Source organism: Amphibalanus amphitrite, unplaced genomic scaffold, assembly GCF_019059575.1.
Source record: "Amphibalanus amphitrite isolate SeventyFive unplaced genomic scaffold, NRLGWU_Aamphi_draft 000416F_arrow, whole genome shotgun sequence".
In the NCBI taxonomy this organism is placed as follows: domain Eukaryota; kingdom Metazoa; phylum Arthropoda; class Thecostraca; order Balanomorpha; family Balanidae; genus Amphibalanus; species Amphibalanus amphitrite.
The window spans coordinates 76758-102837 of NW_024881910.1; the positions used below are offsets into that span (position 1 = coordinate 76758).

The window sequence follows — 26080 nt, forward strand, 5'->3', positions numbered from 1 at the left end:
GGCTTACCGGCCACTGTATCGGGCGAGAGTAATTTTATTACCGGGAGAGAGCGCTGGCATTTCATCAGAGGACACCGGCATTGGCTCACCATCGAGGACCACCCAATCAATTAGGCGCGAGCAGGAATTACGGAGAAAACACACCTTGCTGCGGCGGCGGATAACCTTGTAGTAAGTGGTTCCCCGAATGCCAGAATGCAAGATAAATTCATCGTGTGCGCTGCTGAATAAATGAGTACCTGCTCTGCTCGCAATAACAGCAGTATAGTAATAAGCCCATGAACGATGCACGGTGACGAATTGCGCTATCAACTCATTATTATTAATAGCGCTGGTAAGACAAAAATCTCGTTAGTTTTGGTAGATAATGTGAGCGTTGATCGTGTGGGCACAACAGCAAATTCCTGACAGTTTGGAAATGGTGAACTACATTAGCAAATGATGGGCTGATGTCGGATACGAATATCATTGTGAAGTTGGCCACTATCCCCTGATTTAGCTCCTCGATAATAAATGGAATATGGATGCTCACGGTGTTTTCATCGAGCAGGAAACTTTTCTGGTCTGCTAAGCTCATACCGTGAAGTCTGTTTGGAATGTATTGTATCACGTTGGAATCATTGGAGTGTACTCTGAGCACATAAATGCGTATATACCTTACGACCTTTCTGTTTGAATTCTACATGGCCATTGGCCATCAGACATCAATATTCAATAGCTTAACAACCAAGCAGCCTCCATGTACTCACTTTGTTTTTCGACAGTGACATTTTATTGTTTGCGGCACCCCAATTAGTTATGTAACGGGACTTGTTGCAAGGTGTCTTGAGTCCTCTGTTGCAGTGGACGGTGTGACTGGCGGCGGTCCTTCTGCAGAATAATGTGTCAATAGTCGTTGGTCCGTGGATGGCCGGCACCACACGGTACGCGCGGCATTAGGATGGGTCACAATGGCGCCCGACGCGCGGTCGATGTAACCCTTTTCACGTCCGGTGGAAGCGCTCAGTCGGAACAAATTATGCCAGAAACTGCAGCGAGGTATGTGTGAAACGGTTGGTGTCGCAGCCCGCTGACCGTCGCGCCGTGGGGGACATTTCACTGTGCGAACAGTGGCCGCCATACGCCGTGACCTCAACTGACCTCTGTAAGGCTCAACAACTCGTCCGATGCATTACAAGTTTGGCAACGGTGATGTTTCAGACTGGCTTCGTTAAGTCGTGTCAAGCAATAGCAATGGGTCTCGTTTCTAGTGGAATGGAGCGGTCACCCATTCTCGAAATTCGTATATGCATGGACGGAAGTAAAGTCCGTATTTACAGGGACGTCCACGTTTTTCGGTGTCACGCCGTTGCCATTGAATTTTCGACGATGCCCTCTTGACATGACAACAAGCGAAGTTGCCCGCTTGTTACTAGCCCGATTCTGTGCCGAAATTGACGTGTTTAAGGGTAGAGAATTCGACCGACATACATGGACCAAAAAAAGATGTGATAAGGGTGTTTGCATGGACAGTGGGCGGAGCCTAATTTCTCTACGAGTTATTTTCATATATCCATGGACTTGTGGGCGGAGCTTAACACAGTCCATGTAAGCACGGTTTTATTCGCTTACTCGATTCGAAAGCATGAACCCGTTCTAGTATCACCTTTATTCGTGTTTTATCGCCATTAGATTGTATGTCATGCGCGTAATTTAATCCTCGCCAGACCTATTGTTTTTCTACATACCGTTGGTACGACCCCCTCACCTTTTCGGCCCTAATAAATAACCTGAACTCATGTGACCTTTAGGAAAAATCCGAGATGTACAAGGTGTGAGGCCTCTAGATGATATTAGCCATTAGGCACTGTAAGTTTCATCTCCCTTTGAAAGCTCCTCTGACACTGAGAGCGTTGCGAAGTTGCGACATTTTAGGACCGTGCAGATGCTCACTTATGTCGTAGGTCATTGACTTGACCTGACCTGAAAATGCGGATGATGTCACAAGATTCGGGTTGAATCAAATGTCAGGTATGCTAAGGTCCAGCTCTCTATCTCCAGCGTGTCCCGAGCTATCGTAAAAAAAATATAAAAGGCGCGGCGCTCCCCCCCCCCCCTACCATTCGGCCGGCGAGCGTTAGTTAAACCGCGCCTGACAGCGAGGAGGGCTATTTAGAGCCCCTCCCCCTCCCTACACACTATACAAAAACATATAAACACTAAAATGTGTGTGCAAATTTTATATAAAAAAAATGTGTGGAGATCTGATGATTGTTCGGAATGATGAACTCGAGTGAAGCGTGAATTGTCGGCACCGATCACCCCGTCAAAGAGCAAGAAAGTAGCTGCTAAAGAGTTAACCCGCGCGGGGCTGGGGTCTCCAGCCGAACGCGCGGGGCTGGGGGGGGGGTAAATTTTACCCCCCCTGTTATCTCCCGAACTAACGGTCCGATTTGGAAAATTCAAACGCCAATCGAAAGCTCTCATCACGAACTACTAAAAAATGTACTTAATTTTAAGTTTGAGGTCAAGGTCAAGGTCAGGTCAAGGGTACAAATTGCAAGTTTCTACAGTATCGGCCTTGCACCGTAGTTGCCGAAGAATGGAGTCATGGACTGAGACTGATCGCCCAAAACGTGTTCTTAGGCTACCAAGACAATATTCGTTGCATACAATATCATTCAGAGTTCAAGGTCAAGGTCAGGTCAGGTCAGGTCAGGTCACCAAAAAAACAAAATATAGAAAAGGGCATGTGCGACACATGTTTTATGGGTCATTTTACTCATAGAATTCAATAGGCACACTCAATAAGTGATATGGACCACCTCTGGATGAATTTCAGGTCGAGGTCAGGTCAAGGTCAGGTCAAGTGAGGTCAAATTTTGAAGTTGGTTGTTAAGGCCTAAAAAGGTGTCTATCTGATGCAGTTTTTCACGGCGAATCGAATGGTGCTATTTTTGTTTCCGTACGAGGTCTAGAACTTCCAAAAAAGTCATTTTTCAAAAATTTTGTGTGTCGTGACGTCATAAAATTTTGAATAACTCCCACATTTTTGAACCGATTCTTCTAAAATTTGGTATGTAGGTGCACATATACCACTTCTCTGACATATATTCCGGTTTTTTCGATAGACTCAAAATTTTGGATTTTATAATGATTTTCCCAAAAAAGTCAGTTTTTTGAAAAAATTTAGGCCAAAATCCAAAATTTTCAAAAAACCGAGATAGCCATTTGATAGACAAAGTAAAATTACATATAACCTTTTTTGTTACGTCTTGATTCCTTTAAAAATGAAGATGTTAGCGGCGTTTGAACTTTTGCCGTTTTTGAGGCGAAAATGACGAACATGACGTCACTAAAACGTCAATTTCTCAAAAATTTTCCGACGGATTTCGCTCAAATTTTCAGGGAACGTGTCAAATTGATGTAAGAAAAGGTACTGAAAGTTTGGCGGCGCTGCGCGCCGCCGTTTTTGAGATATCGCAAAAATTCGCGAGGGGGGGTAAAATTTACCCCCCCCCCAGCCCCGCGCGGGTTAAACGAGGTCATATCACATGGGCATGAAAACACTTACTATCGACTGTTCGAATTATTCAAATGTATTGCTTAAGTCTCGCTCAGCTTCCAAATTATGCAGAACATAAAAGACTCGGTTGATTATTGTTGCAAGATACACAGATGAGTTTTGAAATAAGAAAAAAAATGGAACGCTTCACACTATATATAATCAAATATCAGCCACGCAAGTCAGCATGAATGATCAAAGAATGATATTACCTGGCGAACTGAGGGCAAACAATTGCATAATTTTAAGCCAGCTGATAATGATTTTCTTCGCGGTGAAAGGTAATCCGCCTATGTGATTGCGTCATACCGCCGCTCGTCAGGTCCGCATGAACAGGGCCAGGTCATTCGTTCGCGCGCCACCAGCGCGAGCGGACGGCGAATGCCGAGCGCATCAGTTTACATAACAACTTTGCACATGTTGAGGCGGAACAAGCAAATCCGCTGCCACAGACGAGGCATCTTTGTCACCACGCACCTTCATGAATGTAGACAATTAACATGAGTGTATGCCTAAACCTTGAACATGAATCTCGAGCCGCAGTCAACGGCGGCAGAGCGCATATTCTGGGCGGGCACGCACACGCGGCGGCTGCCGACTGTGCGCGCGCGTGGGGCGGTGGCACCAGTGGACGGGCGTCTAGCGTGCGCGTGGCGGCATCGGCGCCGGTAGACGGCCGTCTTGGCGCGCGCGCGGCGGCGGCGGCGGCTGTCTTGGCACGCACTCGTCGGCCAGCTGGACGAAGTCAGAGCAGCCAGATTCCCAACCAGAACTGACGGTCTTCCGACGCAGCGTCTTCAGTACGGCCAGAGACAGACTCGTTGTCCAGCGCCTCAGTCTCCTCCGTCTGGCATCACACAGGGGTGGGGCTGGGTTAATACAGGCTGACACGGGGAGTAGTTAGGTTTAATACCGATCTGGCAAGAGACAGGGTACTGGGTCAAACACTGAGCTGACACAGGAGGAACGGCTGGATCGAACACCGAGCTGACAAGGGGGTGGGGGCTGGGTCAAATACCGATCTGACACGGGGAGGGGTCTGGGTAAGACATCAGGCTGACACAGAAGAGAGGTTAGATCGAACACCGAGCTGGCACGTGGGAGTAGTTAGGTCTAATACCGACCTGACACGATGGAGGGGGCCGGGTCAAACACCGAACAAACACGGGGAGAGGGCTGGGCGAACACCGAGCTTTCAACGCATAGGCGGTTACTCGACAGGCCGAAAAGGGAATGTCAGAGAGTAAGTCACCACAGGAGCTAATGCAAAAGGTAGCTGATATTAGGAAAGATAATTACTGACAGCACGGACACGGAAAAAGGCCAAGCTAGTAGTACGAGACACTATAAAGTATCACAAATTAACAAGAACACGTCGTTGGCGGTTCATGGTACGGCACATAATTGCCGCACAACTGCAATACGAGGCTCGGGAGACCAATTCCCCGCTGACCCTGCAGATGCACTATCAGCCAAGCCAGTTCAACAGCCATATCAGAGCGACCATGACGTACATAGCTTCCATCGGTACCCCCCCCCCCCCCCCCCCACCTAGTACCCACCTGTTCAGTATAATCAGCTCACAGCTGAGACGTAGATCAGCGGCCGCCCTGCCCGCAGGTGCGCATCTCTGGGGCCGCGGCCGCCGTCAGCTGTTGTGGTGTCCCCAAAGCTGCCGCCGTAGCCAAAACAAGGCTCTTGTGGGCCTCATAGCCGGCGACCACGATCGCCACCATGTTGTCGCGTTCGACATCGTGGGCCGCGCCGACGATGTTTCCCCGCGCACGGAGCCGGAGGCCGTAAAAGCACGGACACTCCAGCAACACGTGCGCCTAATTGGCTGCTGCTTCGCCGCAGACCAGGCAGCGGCCTGTTGGACATTCGGTGTCACTGCTGACTGCACTGGGCGCACTCGGACGTTGGCCTTCTTTCAATCCGGTGGAGATGCTGCCCCGATCATCCCCAGTGGCCCGACCAGCGCTGATAAGTGTAACAGCCTTCTCCCTGGTAGCACTCGGACCGGGGCGGGGGCGCCGTGAGCTCCGCGCGCGCACTGGAGCAGAAGCGGCCCGCCGGGACCCATATGTCCCAGTCGTCTCCATCTGGTAGCGGCTTGGACCGGGGCGGGGGCGCGGTGGGCTCCGCGCGCGCACTGGAGCAGAAGCGGCCCGCCGGAACCCGTATAACCCAGTCGTCTCCATCTGGTAAGCGGAGCAGGGAGCCACCGCCGCCAAACCATCCTCCGCCGGCCCGTCCGAACAGATCCAGACGGCCTCATCCGGCAGCTCCCGGATGCATTCCTCCGCGCAGCACGGCCACTACAGATGCTGCGAGGCTAGCCCGCGGGCCGACTGCCGTCTGGACGCGCGCGCGCAACGGCGGCGCCAGCGAGCTGCTGTGTAGGCACTCGCCCGTCGGCCAGCTGGACGGAGTCAGAGCAGCCAGATTCACCAACCGGAACTGGCGGTCTTCCGACGCAGCGTCTTCAGCACGGCAAGAGACAGGCTCGTCCAGCGCCTCACTCTCCTCCGTCTGGCATCACACAGGGGTGGAGCTGGGTTAATACAGGCTGACACGGGGAGTAGTTAGGTTTAATACCGATCTGACAAGAGACAGGGTACTGGGTCAAACACTGAGCTGACACAGGAGGAACGGCTGGGTCGAACACCGAGCTGACAAGGGGTGGGGGCTGGGTCAAATACCGACCTGACACGGGGATTGGACTGGGTCAAATTTTAGACGTTTCTGTCACTGGCGGTGGACCTGCGCGTCACCCTCCCCGTCGGCGCCCACCTTCGGGACCACGGCCGTAGCCAGCTCGGCCAGCTCCAGGTCACCCTTGACATTCTATAGCTTAATCTGAACACCAGAACACACAGGTCAGGTCAATTATCAGTATTTTGAGTAAATCAATAACATTTTACCAGTTTCCCACGCATTTACTTTGATGCACCATAAGAAGCGGCGGTTGCTGTGCACTAACGTTTTCCCTGTAACTACCCCCCCCCCACACACACACACAGGCCTGTACCTTCCCGCCGTCCTCTCTTCAGTTCTTGTGTGCGAGTTCCCTCGTCCGTAGCAAGCCCCCCCCCCCCAGACCCGACACACCTGTATCCGATGGGCGTCCGAGCGCGAGACTGTTGGTGATGGCGACGGCGTCGCCTGTATGAGCGCACGCGAACAGTTTTTCTCTGGAATCCCTTGTGCACTGAAGGTTCATTTTTTCTGGAGGTCGCATCCTGCAACGAGAAAAAAATGTTAAAGAATAGCAAAATCCCAAGGGATGATGCATTACTTACCTATATGGCGGGCATCACCATACAGTTATGGAAATGTCATCAACATTTAACAGTCAAAAATGGAAATATGGCTTATGTGGCCTGCATCACTATGTTGTCATGAAAATGCCATCAAAATTCAAACATGACCATTGACCTTGAGTCTGAGTAGGAATCTTTGTACCGGGCATGAGCTGAGTTTCTGCTTAGCCTGAAATTGAATACTATGAAACTGGGCTTCAGCCTCTTGGGCTCGGCTGGGCTCTTTGACAAAAGTTTATCACATGAGCAAGTCTCTGACTGAACCAGTCAGCGGTCTCTTCAACTCAATGTGCTATAAATTGAAAATTTTGATGAAAAACAACATGCAGTTCCATTGATATTTCACTTTTTTGGATCATTTACCTTTCTGTTCTCACAAACCGGAGCTGAGTTTTACATAGGCGTGGGGACAGGGGGAAAGGGGGCGACCGGAGGGCCATGCCCCCCCCCCCACTTTCGGAGGTGGGGGGGGGGGGCAGCAATGTTAACTCCCCCCCATTTCTTGATGAACTTTTGCACCTGTATATACCACTCGGCACCCTGAACAGTGAACACCAAAGCTTGACGATTCTTCAGGTTCGGCTTCCCTTCGAAATTCGATGAAGATTTCCTTTTTGTATCTACAGCGTTAAAGTTAATGAGCGCAAATTTCCTTCACTCAATGTAGGAAACCATATCAGAAGCAACAAAAGAGAGGTCTGTTGGCAGTATTACGTTGAATACGAGGCGAGGCGTATGATAGCAGTGAAAGAAAAGATTTGACAACAGTGGCCAGAGGACCGAAAAACCCATGCTTTGCTGCAAATAAAATAAAAATAAATCTGCTTTGCTGAGCCGAACGCATTGCAAATTGCAGATGTTTTTATCACACTGTCATCATCATGTCTCCATCAAAAGTTACTGTCAAAAACTTATGGTGAGCATTGGTGAGATTTCTGGTGACCTCTAGGCTCTACAGTCTACAGGCTTCTGCACACACTGCTAGGGGCCATGCTGGTCAGTGGTAACTGAGGAGCCACGCTTGTCAGTGCCCTTACGCCGGTCTCTAAGAGCTACAAGTGGTCGATTTCTGAGGATCCCACGCAGTCTTTGGAGGCTTCACGTCGGCTTTCATTCACAGGATTCACGGGTTCTTAGGTCATTAAGGACTAAGCTGGTCCATTTTAAGCCTCAGCAGTCAGTATAGGTCTAAGAGCCTCAGGTCGCCCTAACGGAGCCAATATCGATCTCTTAGGGGCCCTTTGCTGGTTGAGAGCTGATGCCCTAAGCTTTAAGAGGTCCCAACTCGAGTTATGACACCTGCTCTGGCCCCTGATGGCTCCATGTCGTCCTCAGAGGCCTCACTCCGACCTCTGAGGTCTCATGCTGGCCTTTGAAGGCCCATACGAACAGGTGAACCCACGCTGGCCTCAGGGCCCTACGAACGATGGCCTTAAGAGGCCCCTGCTGACCTCATGGAACCCAGGGAACATCTAGAAGCCTATACCGGCCTTTGAAGGCCCCGTGCCGGCCTCTAAGGGTCTTCTCCGAGGGCCCAGTTCTGCATAAGGGCTTAAAACGGCTGGCGAGGTCCTCGAGATGGCCTCTGATGGTTTCTGAGGGCTTAGCCGTCGGAGGACCGAGGAGAGCAATTAGATGCATCGAGAGTATTCCGATAGGGTTTTGGTAGAAGGGATGCAACTACCTGACATAATGACATAAATGGCAATTAGATGCATCGAGAGTATTCCGATAGGGTTTTGGTAGAAGGGATGCAACTACCTGACATAATGACATAAATGACCGTGAATTGATCGACCTAGCGGCTGCGGAGATCTCTAAAAATAAGCCTCCAGGCTCTAAACAAGCCTAAAAATACATCACTTGAGCGGATCAACATTGACACCCATGACTTTCCACGTGGCACGGCAAGGGCCGGGCCGGAAGTTGCGGGGTCACAAAAATAGGTGGAGCGGTGTGTTCGAGACTGGCGGGTGCCAGCGAGGGCCGGGCAGCGGAGCAGCACGTGCTCCAGGACATAAAACTCTTCTCGGCACACGGCGCAGAGCGCCGCGGGGCACCGCTTGTCCAGGCACTGTTGGCCTGCCGCGGAGGGGAGACGGCCGATTTGGTGCACGTACAGGAGCGAGCGGCCCCAGTGGCCTGCCCTCATGTGGTGCACCGAACCGGCGTCCCCCCGGTCCTCTCAGAGGATAGGGACTGCTGCGTGCTCCCGAAGAGTGGCTTGAATAGTGACTCGGACCAGTTGCTGCACCATTGACGCGAGGCCTCCCGGCGTCCCAGAAGACCCTGCTAGGAGCCGCCATCTGGACCGAACTAGCGGCCCTGGCCGGTCCGTCCCGCCGGATCCACCTGCAGTGGGTGCCGTCCCATTGCGGCGTCGACGGTAACGAGCGCGGCGACCAGATCGCCAAGGAGGCGGCCGCGCTCCCCCAGGCGGCGGTCCCGGTGGACGTCGCTACCGCCCACCGTGCGGCCGTCAGAATGGCCCGCGACCGTACCACCGCCGTCTGGCCGGAGGGCTGGTACCGGACCCTGATGGGGAACCGGCTGCCGCTACCGGTCGCGACGGGGGACAGATTGTCGGCCGTCGACGTCCATCAACTTCGCGCGGGCCACTGGTCGGGCTCCCGCCAATACCTCCACCGGATCGGACGGAACTCTTCCGAAGATTGCCGCCAGTGCCCTGACTGTGCCCTGACTGTGCGGCGGGCCGGTGCACCGTGTGCCGGGAGGAGGCCGACACGCCCCGGCACCTCTTCTTCCGGTGCCCGGCCCTCATGGGCTGGCGTCTCCGGAGGTACGGGACGATTTTTCCGAGCCCGGAAGACGTCCGCGACGACGGAGAGGTGGCGGCCCTGGCGGCCGCCGTGAGGGACCTCCAGAGCCGCACGGCTACACCGCGGTAACGCGTCTGGAGGGAACAACAACAACAACAACAAGGCCGCACAATGAACCGCCCGGGTAGCGAGCGGGCGTCCGAGGGCGGGGCGACCGCTTGTTTCGCCACGTCGTTCGTGCTCTCATTCCCCTCGATCCTGCAGTGGGCAGGAGCCTGGAACCCACTGCAGGATTACTTCATGACGCTCGGCCATGTTTAACAAGGTCTTCCATGCCTATCTCCGCGCCGAGGGTGGAGGCCTCACCTGGGCGGAAGCTCCTCCCCTGAATAGACTCAGGGCGGCTCGCAAGTCGAAGCACACGACGACCGAGGCGGGGGACGTCCCATCCCAAACCCTCTCCAGAGCCGCCCGCAGGTGAATCTGCTGCTAGACTGACAAGCGTGGCGAAAAATTCGGTGACCGCCATTCGCCGAAAAAAATTCTGCGGCCGCCCTGCTCCGAAAACTTAGCGGCCGCCATGCGCTGAATTCGACGCATGCGAAGTTACGCCGGAGCTGAAATTTTCGGCGCAATCCCCGCCACCACGCCGGACATATTCGGCATCACGTGTATTTTTTTCCAGTCTGGCAACAGGAACGGAAAAATTATAGTCATTTGATGTTTTAAAGGGATTATCAGGGTTTAAAAATTGAAAGGAATCGGCATAAATTTCCAATCAATGAACTCCCCAGACTCTGCCGATTCTAAATATATGCATAAAATGTAAATCGGTACCAAAATTTGCGAGATATAGCCGTTTCAAAATTGACAAAATTGTACTTACTCACGCAAAACAAGTACTTGGGCGGCCAAGTTGGCCCATCACTAAAATGTAAACAAAGAGCAGCCTTGGGAAATTTCGCCAAGGCCGCCGCACCGCACTGTCGATTTCCACAAGACGGGCCTTGTCTGTTTTGTTTTTGTCTGTTGTTTTTAGGGCCTTGCAACAAGATTTCAGTGCTTGGCATTGAATTTGGATATGAACAAATTGAAGATTTGCTTTTCAATAAGACAGCAAGAGTTATCAACATTGCCGAAGTTATTATTTTGATTTGGGTGTGATTTGAATAGCTTGAGCTTGTTTGCTGATCATCAAATCTTGATTAATATCATTTAAATGTCAACAATTTTCAAGGGTAAATTTGAGTGTTTTATTTCAATAAATTGAAATGTAAGTGCATCAGGCACAAGAGCTAAGTTTCAATCTGATTATTTTGTCAAGAGTGGTCAATCTAATGTAACGTCTTGCGAGAAAGCTTACCTAAGTGACTGAAGAAAGCGCTACCTACAGTTTTTCAAGATCTATGTTGATCTGTTTTTTTTCGAACAACAGGTTGTACAACATGATGTTGTGACATGACCTCTGTGTCGTGTACGTCTCCCCTGCTGCTGCAGCAGAGCCCCGGCTTCAACTATAGTTTGTTATGGGTGGGCTCTCCGTGAACGTCTTGGTGCGTTTCTACACATTGCTGCTGTGAAAGGACGGTACATGAAAAAATATGTAACTTGTATGTTTTTTATTGCCCTGGTACCTACTTAATGTATATTTTTGTTGTTTATGAGTGATAAATGAATATATTTTGAGGAAAATTGAGGCATTTCAGTTTTAGTTTGTGGAACAGAACAGAAGAAGCTGCTGAGTGCAGATCATGCTTCAATTGAGAGAATCATCCTCAGTTATCTACATATAGGCATGCTTTGTAAGCTCCTTGCATTTTGCCAGCTTCTACTTGCTAGTCAAAGTTGTAAGAAGGGTTAGGGAGAACAATTGGTACACATGCCACCATGTGCAATCACCAAACGAATGAACGTGAGGGCCAAGTCCTTCACACAGCATGGATGCTTATAGGTACTGCACTAATGTATAATGTTTATTATGTTCATATTAGCAACTCACCCAGGCAGCCTGCCTTGTGGTATTTCTGAGTTTAAGATTTTGTAAGACTCACACTAATCATAAGGTAAATTATATTGATATGTATGGATGAACAATGTGCAAAGGGGTCGCACGTGCCTGCTCAGTGCTCAGCCATGGATGCACGTGCCTTCTCAACAATGGGCGTGCTTGCAGACATCTCCATGGACGAACAATGTGCAAAGGGGGGGGGGGGCGTGCCTCCGCGGCCGCCTGTTGGCTCAGCCGCTGATGCTGCTTGGCGCCGCTGCTGAGCGCTGCCGGAGACGCCGCTCGCTGCCGGAGCTGCCGGAACAGTCACCGGAGCTGCCGCCCGCTGCCGGAGCTGCGGGAGCCGGGCCCGCCGCTCATCTGTCAGGACCGCCGACGGCAGCACGCCCGTCTGTCAGGGTCTGTCAGTGCCGGCAGTGGACGCGCGCGGGTGCGGGCCGGGTACGGACGCGCGCGGGTGCGCGCCAGGTACGGGTGCGCGCCGGCTATGGACGCGCGCGCGCTTGCGTGCCGACGATGGGCGCGCGCGCGTGTATGCCGACCATGGCTGCCGCCCGCTGCCGGAGCTGCGGGAGCCGGGCCCGCCGCTCATCTGTCAGGACCGCCGACGGCAGCACGCCCGTCTGTCAGGGTCTGTCAGTGCCGGCAGTGGACGCGCGCGGGTGCGGGCCGGGTACGGACGCGCGCGGGTGCGCGCCGGTACGTGCCGGGTACGAACTCGCTTGGGTGCGCCCCGGCTGTGGACGCGCGCGGGTGCGCGCCGGGTACGGACGCGGCGTGCTCGCCGGGTAAGGACGCGGCGCGCGCTTGCGTGCCGACGATGGGCGCGCGCGCGTGCATGCCGGCCATGGCCGCGCGCGTGCGCCCCAGCCATGGACGCGCGCTAATGCGCGCCGGCGATGGGCACGCACGTGCCTGCTCGGCAGTGGATGAGCGACGAGCGTGCCTTCTCGGAAATGAGTATACATGCAGACATTTCATGGATGAACGCTTTCAATATGTTCAATGTGTTGAGACGGATCTGAGTAAACTGGAGAGAAACTAGGATAGTTTTAGTCCTGCTCAACTAGTTCTGCCAATAAGTACAAACACCACCTTGCTGCCAACTGCTTACCAAATACCGCATCTGTTGTACCCTTGCATGATGCATATGTACATACAGAAAAAAATACAGTCTGTTGAAATCTGAAAACATACACTGCTGAGCACTGTGGATGAATCTGTATGAACCCTGTGGCTCAGCGAAACCTTCTGGCCCAGGTTATAATTGACAGTGAATTAGGAATCAATCCTTGCGAAGAGAAAATAGATCATTGTGCTTTAGATGAGCATAATGAAGAAGCGTTCCTGAAGTTGAGTTAGTGACTTTCCATCATCCATGCCAGATGGCCAAAACACACCATTTCAATACTGTCCCAAAAATATATTTCAAAACACTTATTGCATGGCTATACACACCAGCTTACTCAGTCACCACACTCAAACCAAGGCCATATAAGGGTAGTAGTATAGCAGGCGTCACACTTGTTTTTTTGCAACCATGAACGAACGAAGAGAGGCGCTGTAGGTTAGGTTTGGTTTGGTAAGGTTTGGTGAGAAAGCATCTCTGGGTATAGCGCATCTCCTTGGTTGCAAAAAGAAGTGTGACGCCTGCTTTATGACTACCCATATAAGTAGACTCAAACACAGTCTACTGATACAAACGTCACTGGTCTCAAGTCTGCGCTCAATGCACCAGATGTACACTACTCACAATACGTCAGGACTCAACGTCAGCCACCAATTTTCTACATCAAAATTCACATCAGGTTTTCAAAGTAACAATGTATGTGCCACTTCTGTACTTTGTGCTACAAACACAGAATAAATGATATCAGTCAGCATTTACAGCAATGCATTGCTCATTGTCAGCCAAAGTCTGCAAAGTCAGTCCGCAGGCTTTGCAAGTAAGTGCAAAGTCTGCGGAGATCAGTTGCTTTACACACCACCAATATCATGCTGCAATGTGCTCAAAACATGCCTATACACCAACAACAAAGCACAACCATGAAGCACCACTGATAACACTTAACCTCAAAGCACACAACATGATAATTTATTTATTTTGAGTACCTACAGAAACAGAATGTCTCAAGGCCACTCGTTCTCACTCCGAAATCTGCCAGTCGCTCAGCCTTGAACATTGACATTATTTCATCTGAAATCTATTTTCTTCACTTGATCCAAGTTGATCTGCGTCATACATCTTACAACGGATGTCTCGAATTATTGGTAACGTTCAGCACTTAGCATTAAAAATGATAGGTAACTTTGATTCAACACTAGTTCCATCCAAGCTTCTTCATTGCTTGAGCTATATCACTTTCAAGTTTAATTACTTGAACTAAGACATTCTTGAATTACACTCGGGATGAGCTTAGTTTGAACGCACACAACACAATTTTTCAATTTGAATTATTTTGATAACCCACAGGATATCTGGAATGAGAAGCTGAGAAGAATGAGAAGAAGGTTGTGTTCGTTGTGTTACGGACCTATGCTATATTTCCCTATTTTGTCTTGGGAAAATATAATGGAGCATGTAATCCATAGATATAAAAGACTAGATGGGACATTGGCAGTGTTTTAGTGCGTGCGACTGGCCGCCATGTTTGTGAGGGCGGGAATCTGCGGCGCTGTGTAAACACTACGGGAGGAGGGGGGTATTTGAGACTGATTTTGTGGTATTTTTCGACCGAAAAGTGCTAATCTTTTTTGCTCACGGCATTCTTTGGAATGTGTAGATTGTGGAACAAGTGCTGAAATATGCTTATCTATTGTAATTTGGCTACGTTAGCCTTAGACATGTTGCACTGTTGACGCTGATGAAGAATAGGCGGCACCAAAGGTAGATTTGCTTGGCATGCCTGTTTTAGATTTAATTCAGTTCCCATGTTTTTTTTTGTGCACACCACAATCCTTTAATTATTCTTGCATGGATAGAGCATCAGTCATATGATTTTTCACAAAGAAAGCTTACCTAGATAGGTACCAGAACATTGGCAGCGGAAAGCAGACTCATTACCTACACTTGCTTTGCCTGCTCACTTTCTACTGTTGCCTTCAATGGACAATATTTATGAAGTAAGAAGGTTTTATGATTATAGGTTTTAAATAAGTACTTTACTTAATGTCATCAGTTAGTATTAAATAGTAGTTCAGTGCCAAACGAAAAATCCATGCACTATGCCAGATGCCTCGGGGGCTCTTATCCGCTCTGGGTTCAGAGTGCAGTGGCATACCACGCTCACCCTCAACCAGAGCTGATAGATAGTGAAAATGCCAGGCGTCGTGATATCTGCACCAGTGAACCGTGTCGCACATTTGATCCCAATAATGAACAGCACAGGGGTGACGTAATAATGTGTGTTAGTTGGAGCACCTAAACTCAGATTGTCATTACCTAATTAGTTTTCACATTGTAAAGCTTAAACTACACTTCATGCTCTTTTGGCTCACCTGTTATCAGTATCAGTAAATAGGGTATTAGTAAATCTGGCGTTACCATCAATGCTAAGTGCTAACAAGTAAATATGAAGTCCAAGGAAGATAAAAATCATAATCTTACTTGACCTAACCTTACCTACTAACCTAACTAACCTACAACCTACAAACCTCAACCTACATACAACCTCCATACCTACAACCTACCCACCTACAACCTACCAACCTTATATGTGCCGACGGTGGCACCAGATTTATGGATACCCTTATTTGTTAGGTACTTCACTCCACTTCTCATTTTTTTGAAGCTCATTTAAATTCTTGTATTTAAGCCTGTGTTAAACTATTATTTTAAAAAACCTGATGCTTTTCCATGACTGTAATCTCACTGTTTGCTATGTGTATTTTGTAGTGTGTACTGTGTGCAAATCCAGTATCCTACACTTGTATGCTACAGGCCTTGTTTTGATCTGACTAACTGTTAATATGTTTCAGCTTTAAAGACTGGTATCTTTTGAAATTGAAATTTGCCTCTCAGTCTCTCAAGAATCAAGATGTCAAATAGATGTGCAGGATTTGATTGCTGACAAACCAGGGATGAGGCTCAAGAGTCAAGAGATCACCCTGCATTGGCAAGTAAAAGCTACAGACTCTTGATTTTTTATATTGTTACAGGTTATCTGTCACCGAGAGCGATTGCTGTAGTTCAATTTCTTGCATCAAAATTGGCAGAATATGACTTCACTGATCACTCTGACGTCATTTACGGCCGACCTATGGTAGCTACACAATTTTTATTTCTATAAAATGTTTCAGATTGATGCAGCCGAAGGTACTGCAAGTTTCATATTGACACGTCTAGTGGTTTAGAAATATTGCAACAAATATATATTTTAATTTTTTCAATATATAAATGTAAATATTTTATTGCAGAAAACAGGAGAGGGGCTCTGTAGAGCCCCACCCTCCAGTCATGCGTGGGTAAAGGCCCATCAGTCACTAAAACCAGAATAAGTGCAAAAAATTATTACCAAATGCCCGGAGACTGCTTTACCATTGCCAACATGTGTGTGTGTGTGTGTGCGTGTGTGTGTGTGCGTGTGCGTATGTGTCAACAATGTGTTAACAACAAATACAACACTTGTGCCTGGCGTATGTTAACACTAAACACTATTAACCATATTTTATTGATACTAATCGAACCTTCCAGGTGGCTGGAACAACCCCAGTGCCGCACAGTTCTGCGGGATATTCCGGCACCTGCTCCACCGCTGCGGCGTCCGGCCCGGCAGCACAGGGAAAGTGGCAGCCCTCGACCCGACCAGCATCCTGGCAGTCGGTCACACGACCAGCGGACGGGGAGCCAGCCTTACTACCTCGGCCTCCACCACCTCAGACAACGGTGCCACGGCACTCCACATCATCACGGAGCACGACTTCCAGCCTGGGCTGTCGTCTGGTGGGCAACATCGTCACCTACATCGCAGGGTTCGTGGTGAAGAAGGCGCTCGACTCTGTCAGCTGTAGCACCTGTCAGGAGGCCCTGGTGAGCGACATCCAGCCGGACGACATGACACAGCTTTACCACCTCTTCATCATCTCTGCCAGATGAGCTAAGGTGGGGACGGGTTACATGCCTGGGATCTGACTGAGACCCGCTCATACCCTGCCGAAGTGTTGGTGATTTCAGCGGTCAGCTGTCTCTAGCCGGTGTCAGTGAGTCGCGGCCAAGCTGCCGCTGGAGTGGGTATCTACCGTCGATAGCTGCTGTGTGGCGGATAGCGTGGATTTGGATGGACACTTCATATTAATGAACAGATCAATGTCTGGCCGATAAAAGACGTATTTTGTCGATGATTGCTTAGTGACTGAGTGGGTCCACTGGCGACCAATGCAGTGGGCGCTGGGTTAACGCCTCGCCTCTTGTGACCGTGTCGATATGTAGCACTGTTAATTGCCGATTCGTTGCCGGCCGTCTCTGCTCCGTGGCTGGCTGATCCGGCACAAACTGGTGTTCGTGGCTGAAGGCGCGGCTACAGTTACACTAGCTCGCCACGTGCCTGTGCGACTATCGTCGGTGCTGTCTGCAAGGGCGATGTCGGTGCCTGTAGGGGGCGCGGATTGATTCAAAGTGAGGAATGGGTCGTCGGAGCTCGGGTCAGGTCATGTTCGGCTAAAATAAGCGGATTTTGCGATTTACCGCATCCGGGTGAATTTCCTTGCCTTCTAGTGCATGTTTATGCATTTTACATGCGTTTTTTTAGTGTTGATGTCTAGATAACGTGCATTTGCCTCGAGGTCAAGGCTGCGCTTCATATGGGCAGTTTTCGGAGCATCTTGGCCATTTTATTCGTAATCCTTAATTATGTTTGCGGATTTGTGCCCGCAAATCATTTTTTAAAGTAAGATTGACACGGGATTCGAGATCGGCGCCCATAAATACACTTCACATGACCCGCCATGTGTCAAGGCCATCCGAGGTCATCTAAGGTCGCTGACCTCGTATGACCTTATGTGACCCGGTTCGCTAGATTTCGAGATGAGGTTGATTGGGAATGATGTAACCCATTTCGCCGACAGTTCACGCGTTTTGGTCGATTTTATAGCGAAAGATCTCAAACTCCAGTGACTTTACTGGTTCGATTTCCAGTGTTTGACCTGACCTCTGAGTTCACCCGTTGACCTAGTACCCTGAAATTTGGTATCACTGGTTTACTCACATCGCGGACAGCATACCTATTTTTTTCCGTTCTTGCTCCGTCGAGGGGCGAACGGCTGGAGTTCACTCCGTTCACCCTGGCTTCCCCCACTCGTAAGACGCTGACAAACTACGAACGGGTGAGGGCTAAAATTGCACTTATTGTCGATCATTGTCCATTGCATACTGCATACATAGATATAAAGTATGGTAGCCATAATGGGAAACGAATTTAATCTTAAATTAGCATGCCAATTGCATCTACCTTCGGTGCCGCATATCCTTTATCAGCGTCTTCAGGGCTATATGTCTAGGGCTGATGTAATTACATTACTATAAATACACATGTTTCTGCCCTTGTTTCACAATCTACTCATTCCAAAGAATGCCATAGGTAAAAAAGATTAACACTTTTCGGTCGAAAAATACCACAAAATCTGTCCCAAACACCCCCCTCCTCCCATAGTGTTTACACAGCGCCGCAGATTCTCGCCCTCACCAACATGGCGGCCGCTGCTACGTATTCGCGAGTCGCTCCCGACATGGGGGTGCCCTATCTAGTCTTTATATCTATGATGTAATCCATTATATTTTCCCTAGATCCATTATATTTTCCCTAGATCCATTATATTTTCCCTAGAAATATTTAGAAAAGTCTCCGCTAGTGTAAACCCTATGGGCGTTTAGAGATGGACCACCAAGTACTCGCAAGTTTACGCGGCTGGCAGCCGCGAAAACTTTGGAGGCCCACCATTGGAAAATTAGGCAATTTTGAGACGAATGACTTTGGATTGGGGCTTCAGTCACCTTCTTCTACACGTTTCACTGAGTAAGTCCGAAATTTTGGAAAAAAACCCTGATAATACCTTTAACAAACTGGAAATTTCGAAGCGCAAGTCTGATAAGCAATTTAGTACATATGACTGCTCGTAAAAAAATAATATAGAAATGAAACCTAAGGAAACGCGCATCGTAGTTGCATGCAGCCTGCATACATGAATCGTAAAGAGGTCGGGGTCATTCTTCGCTCTCATTTTTTGGTCGGGGACGCAATTTGCACTTTTAACAGCCCTGGCCGCGGTTTTCCCGCTATCCACGAAAAACCTTAGGGGGGGGGCGGATATCCGCCCCCCGTCGGTGCGCGTGATAATAAAGCAAGCTCTTTTTATTACGGAGCGAGCCATAGGTGTAGCAACGTATCTCTTTGGTGAAGGATACCTTTCACCAAAGTTTTAGATTGGTGAAGGATCCTTCACCAATCTTGAGCAATGCAGGTGAGGGTCTTCACCAATGCTAGAACGACTGGGTTCGACGGTCGATCTAATGTTAAAAAAGAAAAGCAATGCCGAATGGGATGAACAAAAAGGCTATTGCTAAAACGGCAACAGGTACCCAATTACCCCATCCTTTCAGTTATGAAGTGTTATGCCCACCTTCTTCACAATTCACGTCATTTAACCCGCGAGTTGCTGGGGGGGGGGCGTTAAACGCCCCCACTTTTTTCGCCGGGCCATAGCATAAAAACGGCGCGCCGCAGGGGCGCCAAATTTTGGGTACCTGTACACTGAAAGAAATCGGGGAACCCCATTTCTTACAATCTGACACCCCATACTCCAAAATACTCCTAAATTAGGCTCCATTTTCATGATTTTAGGATGTCATGGGTGTTGTGACACCCGACACGGGAGCCCCATTACCTTTTGACGCCCCAAAAATGTACGTGACCCCCTTGGGAGAGGTTCGGCTAGCGAACTCCCCAAAAATTGCAGGCCAAAAAATTGGAGTGTCGCTGAGACACCCCCGTTGAAACCCCTCTGGGGTGTCATTATCCTGGAGTGACACCCCGTGTTGCATTCCACCAACACAGGTGCTGCCATCTGCCCCGGGCGCCGTCTCCGCGCTGTGATCGGCTATATTTTTTTTCGGGACGCGTAAACTGCGAATGTTTTTTAGCCTCACCGAAGGTGTTGAAGACGCCCTTTCTCGCAGCATCATTAGTGTTCATTAACGTGCTTTGTGTGCGCCGTATCGAAGGATAATATCGGTAGGCCGAAGGTACAGCTTCAAATCCTACCGATAGATGGCGCAAACTAAAGTTGGTAAAATCGGGACCTGTTTTTCGCGAATGGCTGGTGCATGTTTGGAGCTAAGGCAAAAGCGTGCATAGCGTAGAGTGGCCAATTATATCACGATGATATCTAGACTGATTACCGTGTCATACGTTGGTCGTGCACACTACAGGGCGCCGCAAGGCCGCGAACGGAAAGAGTAACTCCTCACCCGGTTATAAATATATTCTGAGATTCTCGTTCCGAAAGCCATTTAATTCTCGACAGGATGTTTTCGGAATATACATCCAGGGAGTAGAGATGCTTTGAGCGATTCCCTGCTAAAAACACGGGGTCCCCCGCGAAGGGGTCAGGAACAATATGTGGAGATGTATCAGAAGCACAGGGGAGTCGAACTGGTAAATTTTACACCCTAATTTGGTAACTTGACACCCTGTCGGATGCTTAGGGACCAAAAAGGGGTGTTTGGCTGATATTTGAGGGGTGTCACCTGCAGTTTAACGGAACCCCATGTGGGCCGGCGCTGACCCCCCTTTAGCGGCTGCGACTCCCCACTATGCGTCGAAACCCTCCTGTGGTGTACGCCAAACACCCCATTTTTAATAGCTCAGCGACTCCCCTCAAAACACCCCACTCGGGTGTTATTTTTGACATGACCGTCAATACCCCGTACAGGGTGTCATTTTTTCTTTCAGTGTAGGGAATTGATTGAAGTTTATTGTGACAAAGTTTCAAAAAAAATCGTTCGGAAAATTTTTGAGATATCGTCTATCGAGGTTTTAGTGACGTCATGATTTCTGAGTTTTCGACCAAAAACGGCATATGTTCAAAAAATCATATAAAATCACAGAATAGACATACAGACGTGCCGTAAACGCCATTGGACTGCCAATACCATGAACAATCAAATGGTTACCTTCGATTATTGATTATCGTTCCGCATTTTCCAAAATCTTGAACTAAATCTTTGCAATTTCTCGTGACTACTTCACGACCATGATACATGCATTTCTTAAATTGAACTTTTTTAGCCAAACACGTACACATATGATAAAATGAATGTCACCATCGTGTTCTACGCCCCAAATTACCTATAAAACATGTGTCACAGGCTGCGAATATCAGTTTTGATTTTCGGGGATATGTGCCTGGCCGGTTGACCTGACCTTGACCCTGACCTATGCTTGGCTGACGCCTACATGGAACTGACACTCTTGTAGGTCTTATATGATGGATTGTGCACCGTTTTGACAGAGTTTATGACGAGAGGCGCCCATTGCGAAGTCCTGAAGTCCATGCTACTGAAAGCCCGATTTCAGGTGTTTGACCTGACCTTGACCCGACCTGTGACCTCAAAATTCAACTTAAAAGGACTCAGCTGAAGCGTCTCGTCGCGTTCTTTCGTTTGCCGCCTCGTGCGTTTCGCTGCGCCTATTGGTTCTCGAGTTATCGGCTGGGGGCGTTTAACGCCCCCCCCCCCAGCAAACGGTGGGTGGCGAAATACCCCAGCAACTGCCGGGTTAATAAACCAGTATGACGCCTTTTGGGACGACTAACGGAGCGAGCGAGAGGATGAGCTTTGCACGTGCGAAATTTCGACGGGATACCTCCAGCTGACTTGTGCACGGCACAATCGGCCCAGTCGTTCTCGAGATCTGGAAGCGGCACCCTTCACGTGCGCACGTGCAAAATGGGTCCCAACTGACTTTTGCACAGCACCCTACTAACCGGTCCCTAACTGTTTACCAAATTTGAGCGCCATCGGTCCAGCCATTGTCGAGATCTGGAATCGACCCCTGCACGTGCGCACGTGCAGCAGCACCCCAACTCTGGCACATGGATATGCATTGCCTGGATGCCTACCTAGTAACCTACATGCCAACTTTCAGCGCAATCGGCCAAGTAGTTACCGAGATATTGCAACAATTACAAAAGTGACACCTCTCCGTTTTGCACGTGGCACGTGCATAAGGGGTCACCCACATGCATCGGGAATAGTCCAATACTTGGTAGAAGGAATGAAGCTACCCTACAAAAATTACCGCGTGTAAATCGGTCAAGTGGTTGCTGAGATATAAGCCTCGCAAAAGCGGCCGGCCGGCCGCTCATACTCAGAAATTTCCGTTAATCTAAGGAAAGACTACACTCGCTTCGCTCGCTCCGTAATGATAGGTAAAGCCGAAAACTGTATTGAAGTTGGTAAACGTGTAAACTGTAAATGTGTCTCAGTAAATGCCGTGAATATAAAAATATATTGGCTTGTTTTTACTCGTGGGAAAGTTGTAAGACTTTGGTCACGAAAAAAGAGCAGTGGAGCATACCTTTAGGTTCCAAAGGTATGCTTGGATAGTGGATACCTTTGGTAGGTATCCAAAGGTATGCTTGGAAACCTAAAAATTCAATTTTAGGCATGTCCTGAAAAGTTGGCGTTAATTAGATGATAATGGCGTGAGACATTTGCGAGAGAAAAAAAAAACAGGAGGAGTTGGCGAAATTCCCCCCCCCCTCCACTGCGGTAAGGTCCTGCACCTTCTCCGAAGGTTCAGGTGACATCCTTCACCAATATTTTTGGCGCTCCTACACCCATGGAGCGAGCGAAGCGAGCGTAGTCTTTCCTTAGATTAACGGAAATTTCTGAGTATGAGCGGCCGGCCGGCCGTGGTCACGATTCTGCAACGCTTATATCTCAGCAACCACTTGACCGATTTACACGCGGTATTTTTTGTTGGGTAGCTTCATTCCTTCTACCAAGTATTGGACTATTCCCGATGCATGTGGGTGACCCCTCATGCACGTGCCACGTGCAAAACGAAGAGGTGTCACTTTTGCAATTGTTGCAATATCTCGGTAACTACTTGGCCGATTGCGCTGAAAGTTGGCATGTAGGCAGGCACCCACTAGGCAATGCATATCCATGTGCCAGAGTTGGGGTGCTGCTGCACGTGCGCACGTGCAGGGGTCGATTTCAGATCTCGAGAACGACTGGACCGATGGCGCTCAAATTTGGCACATGGTTAGGGACCAGTTAGTAGGGTGCCGTGCAAAAGTCAGTTGGGACCCATTTTGCACGTGCGCACGTGCAGGGTGCCGCATCCAGATCTCGAGAACGGCTGGGCCGATTGTGCTCAAATTTGGCACATCGAGAGACCGGTTAGTAGGGTGCCGTGCACAAGTCAGCTGGAGGTACCCCGTCGAAATTTCGCACGTGCAAGGCTCACCCTCTCGCTCGCTCCGTTAGTCGCCCCAAAAGGCGTTATACTGGTTTTACGTAGCAGCTTTCGAAAGACATTCTTCTTCCTTCTTCAGCCTGTCTAAAGCACTAAATATGCCGCCGCGATCGTGATTGGCAGACTCGAAGATCTCACCTCAGCCGGCCCAGCGCTGCACAAACTTTCAGTGAATGTCAAACATTTTTTATGGTTGACTGAACACACCTTACCATAAAGTAAGGAGCTGTCAACTACAGATATTTTTGAAAACTATACAAAACCAAATGCCTACCAACCAGGGGCGGATCCAAGGGGGGGGGTCACATGGGTCATGGCCCCCCCCCTTGAGGCCCGGGGGCCCAAAGACCTGCCAGGGGCACCACCGGCCTATCAGGGGTATCACAGTCCTGACAGGGGCACCACAGGACCGCCAGGGGCACCACAGGCCTAGCAGGGACACCACGGGCCTGGTGCCCCTGGGCCCTGACAGGACTGTAACGCCCCTGACAAGCCTGAAGTGTCCCCGGCAGGCACGTGGTGCCCCTGACAGGCCTGAGGCGCCCCTGCAAGGCCGGTGGTGCCCCTGGCAGGCCTGTGGTGTCCATGGCAGGCCTGTGGTGCCCTTGCTAGGCCTCTGGTGCCCCTGACAGGCTTGTGCCCCTGGAAGGACTGTGGTGCCCCTGGGCCCTGACAAGCCTGAGGTGCCCCTGACAGGCCAGTGGTGCCCTTGCTAGGCCTGTGGTGCCCCTGGCAGGCCTCTGGTGCCCCTGACAGGCTTGCGGTGCCCTTGGAAGGACTGTGGTGTCCCTGGGCCCTGACAAGCCTGAGGTGCCCCTGACAGGCCCGTGGTGCCCTTGTTAGGCCTGTGGTGCCCCTGGCAGGCCTCTGGTGCCCTTGCTAGGCCGCTGGTGCCCCTGGCAGACCTCTGGTGCCCTTGCTAGGCCGCTGGTACCCCTACGCCCGGAGAGGACTGGTGCCCCTGAAAAGTCTGAAGTGCCCCTCGGCAGGCCCGTGGTGCCCCTGACAGGCCCAAGGTGCCCCTGCGAGGCTGTTGGTGCCCCTAGCAGACCTCTGGTGCCCCTGGCAGGTCTGTGGTGCCCCTGGCAGGTCTGTGGCGCCCCTGGCAGACCTGTGTTGACTGGTGCCCCTGCTAGGTCGCTGGTGCCCCTCACAGACCTGTGGTGCCCCTGGGCCTTGATAAGCCTGAGATGCCTGGCTATGACAGGCTCGTGGTGCCCCTGATAGACCAGTGGTGCCCTTGCTAGGCCTGCAGTGCCCCTGGCAGGCCTCTGGTGCCCCTGCTACCCCTGCGCCCGGAGAGGACTATGGTGCCCCTGAAAAGCCTGAAGTGCCTCTCGACAGGCCCGTGGTGCCCCTGGGCCTTGACAGGCCCAAGTTACCCCTGCGAGGTCGGTGGCGCTCCTGGCAGACCTCTGGTGCCCCTGGCAGGTCTGTGGTGCCCCTGGCAGGCCTGTGTTGACTGGTGCCCCTGCTAGGCCGCTGGTGCCCCTCACAGGCCTGCGGTGCCCCTGGAAGGACTGTGGTGCCCCTGCCCCTAGGGGTGCTCATGGGCTTAACAGGCCCGTTGTGCCCCAGACAGGCCTGTCGTGTATACTTGCTAGACCTGCGGTGCCCCTGCTTCCTGGCAGGCCTGTGGTGCCCCTGGCGGGCCTGTGGCGCCCCTACAAGACCGTAAGTGCCCCTGGCAGGTTTGTGGTGTCCCTGGAAGGACTTTGGTGCCCCTGACAAGCCTGAAGTGTCAAGGACAGACCCTTTAGACGCCAGGGTCAAGTTCGTCGGACTGACAACGATTTGCTTACCTGATAACGTTCCTGGTAAGTACTCATTACTCAGCGTCCACAACATATATACACATAGCACATTCATATATACTTGCTTACAATTGGTAAATGTGGTTGTGGCCAGGGGCGTCGCCACGGATTTTTGAGTGGGGGGGTCGGGTTTCCGGTCTTCGTCTTGATGGGTAGGGCTGTTTTTAGCCACACTCCCGGTTTTTTTTTCGTGTGCCCGGAGAAAAACCTCGGCGCGCAGCGCCGCGAAAGCAGCGGTATATCTTATTGTGCATCAATTTTGCATCGTGCATAAAAATCAAGCAGAGGTCGCCTGAGGTCAGGTCACAATGTCATGTCAAGTTCAGTTTTAATGCCTCTTAAAACTGCAATCTTGTCATCCCTATAGATTATCTCCTGACTCCTAGAAGTCTGAAATTTGGTGTAATGAATGGGATTATAAGTGCCAACAGTTCATGAATCTGGGATTTTACATCTGAGAAGCGAAGTCAGGTCAAATAGGTGTGTGACCTCACCAATCATGATAAGATATGGGAAAAGCACGATGCCCTCTGCTTTGAAAGAATATGCTAAAAACGCTAGATACTTTTGTAGCCATGGCACCTTGTTCATTTTAGAGATAAGGTGCAGCTAATGACCAGTGGTGACTGAAATGGTCAGTCATTAGGTCATCAAAGGTCTCTAACACATTTTCGACAACAACATTTGATGGAGACGTTGTAGAGCGATGACAGCACCTGGAGTGTGTTCAGCTCAGTAACACAGATCGATCCATATGCAGCAGGTTCTTTTCCGGTCAGGTCATGACCTTTACCTGATGTCAAGTTTTCTATTCAAGTTTTTAAGTTCAAATTGTAAGCCATGCGACGTGTTTCGACGAAACAAAAACGATGGTGATAACATGAATATCATACACATTCACTGAATCATAGGAATTGTTACAGAACAAATGTTTCGGCAAAATCCGTCCGTTTAGCTGTTTGGACTCTATGGTACACAAGCCGTAGACCCGAAGACATATCTGAGGCGAAGTTGGCGAAAGAGCTTTAAAAAGCTATCGAATACGCTTTCTGTGTTGCTGTAGCTCTTATTCGTATTTTGCGGGTCGCTAAGGTAAAACGTTTACCAACGTAACGCATAAGGCGTGCTTTCGGC

General features: G+C 50.1%; 2 long non-coding RNA genes across 3 annotated transcripts; one reads left to right on the plus strand and one right to left on the minus strand.

Annotated features, from left to right (window-relative positions):
- Positions 1 to 3555: 3555 nt before the first annotated feature.
- LOC122390963 lies at positions 3556 to 8545 on the minus strand. 2 transcript variants are annotated; one of them, XR_006258256.1, is made up of 4 exons: positions 7231 to 8229; positions 6656 to 6786; positions 5107 to 6076; positions 3556 to 4391 (listed from the first exon to the last, which is right to left on the minus strand). It is a non-coding gene; the product is annotated as an uncharacterized LOC122390963 (long non-coding RNA). The 2 variants fall into 2 exon arrangements; XR_006258255.1 differs by having other exon boundaries at positions 5107 to 6786; positions 7231 to 8545.
- Positions 8546 to 14248: 5703 nt separating this feature from the next.
- On the plus strand, positions 14249 to 18204 carry LOC122390964. Its single transcript, XR_006258257.1, has 2 exons — positions 14249 to 14542; positions 16349 to 18204. It is a non-coding gene; the product is annotated as an uncharacterized LOC122390964 (long non-coding RNA).
- The last annotated feature ends 7876 nt before the right edge of the window (positions 18205 to 26080 follow it).